This window comes from Lolium rigidum, chromosome 7, assembly GCF_022539505.1.
Source record: "Lolium rigidum isolate FL_2022 chromosome 7, APGP_CSIRO_Lrig_0.1, whole genome shotgun sequence".
Lineage (NCBI taxonomy): Eukaryota > Viridiplantae > Streptophyta > Magnoliopsida > Poales > Poaceae > Lolium > Lolium rigidum.
The window spans coordinates 54,508,011-54,510,597 of record NC_061514.1 but is presented as its reverse complement, the minus strand read 5'-3'; positions in this window follow the sequence as shown (position 1 = coordinate 54,510,597).

The window sequence follows — 2,587 nt, the reverse complement described above, 5'->3', positions numbered from 1 at the left end:
CGTTCTAGCTTCTCCCCAAAAAACTATTTGCATGTGTACACTTCACCAAAACATGCAGCATGTCCTCGTTTGCTGATAAGCAGATTTATTGCAAGTACTTGTTCTCACGTAGAACACATGCATATGTTCTTGTTCTTGTTAAAACCGGTTGATGAACTATCCTTTTAAAACCTTTTTTTAATAAAAGGTTTTGTGCATCTACTCATGTAGAGGCCGGGTTATTCCCCATTTCAAAAATAAAACATGCACAAGTTCTTGTTTTTCCATCAGGTTTGGAATGGTATTTGTCATTATGATGTTCATCCGTAATAATTTTTCAGGTATTTCGTCATATACTCATATACTACTTCGTAGTAAAAAAACACACTCCCAAATAGCCCAATTAATGGACTCAGGTCAAGACGGACATTTTCTTTGGTAGTTTTAATCAACGGCGTGGTTGCACATGACACAATTCACTCATCGATTGTTGGCTTGTTGTATATTTCTGATGTCAAATTAAGCTTGAGGTCAAGAATATAATGAGACGTAGAGTTTGGGGAGTAGTATATTCGTATAATAAGGTCCACGGGTGATGTTAGTCGCATGATTGCACAAAAGAAACTCGGGTCGACAAGTCTGTAGTATGAGTATCGCAAATTCTATTTCTTGCCTGGGCACTGTATTGTCTACCACGGTGCTCCCTAGTCCGATCCATCAGATCCCCATCTAACGATCCAAAGGAAAAAGACACTAACGTCCAAAACAGCGCTAGTAGAATTTCCCTTCCTCTTCTCTTTTTTTCCCGTGCCCGTTCCAGTTCATCCCCATTCTCCTCTCTGCTCGCCCCTCCTCAACGTCCCTTCCCGATCTCCACCGCTGATTCAACCTTGTCGGGGCGAGCGGTCCGACGAAAATCCTCGGCGGAGTATCCCTGGTCGGTTCGAGTAGTGGTGGACCAGTTTGGTCGGCGCGGAGAAGCGGATCAAGGAGTTCGGGCGCGGGTGTGGCCGTTCTGGGAGGGTCCCGTCGGCGGCGGGGAGACGCCAATCTGACGATTCTGAGGCGGCGCGAGGTCCTTGGTGAAGGATATCTTCGCCGCTGCTCCGGGATTCGACGCTATTGTGGCGTCGCGGCCGTCGTCGTAATAGTGGTCGAAGGAGAGCATCCTCGTCGAGGCGCTGGTGAGTCCTTCGTTCCTCTCTGATTTCCTGCATGCTCATGTTGATTTTAGGGGCGGCGTTTGCTCGACGCGAGTTCGATTTTGGTCATGGCGGTGCTAATTTCTTCTGTACCCATGTTTTTGCTCATCTAAATCAGGCAGCTGTGCTCGATTTTTACCCACGGATGAGAATGATCTAGTTGTTCTGTGTGCAGTAATTAGGTTCTCTTCTAGTAGCCACACAGACGTGCGTCCATGTAGTTACAGTTTAGATTGCTATATGTCCAGTTCAGTGTATCTGTACATCGGAACTTTTTCAGGTATATGTTAATTGTAGGATGTACAATTTTGGTAGTTTATACATCTTAGGCATATTGGAAGTAGTATATGTACGCTCATAGGATGTATTTTCTATACATTTTTTCGTTTGTATAAATCAGAAGAAATTACTGAACCTGCTTTGGACCTGCTTTTGTCATCCCACTGGATGTATATTTGAACAATTTATACACTTAGAATTATGTATCCGATCAATATTAGTTACCACTAATATAGATGTATTTAGACATATTTTTGGTATAGGTACATCCATACTAGTGGCAAGTAATATGAATCGGAGGGAGTAGTTAGTTTATGCGACACATGTAGGATGTATTTTTTGTCACTCAACATCGATTTGTAAGCTGAGTTCCCCGACCGACAGTCAAACTGTCTCGCTATGTGTATCCGTATCTCCTCACACGTTCTTGTACATGCATACAAATCGATGTTGGGTGTCTGGTCCAGCTTCTTTTTGTTCGGTGGTGTTAGTTCATGGACGATAGAGTAGCTTTTCAATCTTAATCATGCTACTGTAATTGTGCAATATTTAGTTTTTGGTAATAAGGGCATATGGGTCTTCAGATTGTCCGCTCATAGGATGTATATATTCCATCCTGGGCTAGGTTTTCAGATTATTTGGGTGCTAATTAATAGATCCCACCATCTAAAAGTATAGACTCAGGATATATCCCCCCCCCCCCCCCTCCAAGTTTTTGTTGTTTCTTTCATAGCATGTATTATTTTTTCCTGCGCGTTGATGGGCGTAACAAATCAAAGGAATCATGTACCCGACACAGGCAGGAGCATGTCTTACACGGTGCTCATGCGCGTGAGTCATCGGATTAGAAATGGGTGGTCGATTGAAAGCGGTGGGTGAGGTCCGACGGCTTTTGGTGGCCAGCGCGCACGTGTAAGTGGAGCTCCAAAATTTCCCCATTCTCGTTCGTTTTCGTCTCCTTCATCTCCATCCCCACTCTCCAATCGATTATCTGCGGCGGCGTAGCGGCACAGGCAGGAGCACACAGCGGCCAACCTAATCCCAACGCCGGGGCTATCCACCACCCGTCCTCAGCCTCCCTTCCTCCTGGTGATCGGGTGGAGCACCCCCACGAGCAGGGGAGGCGA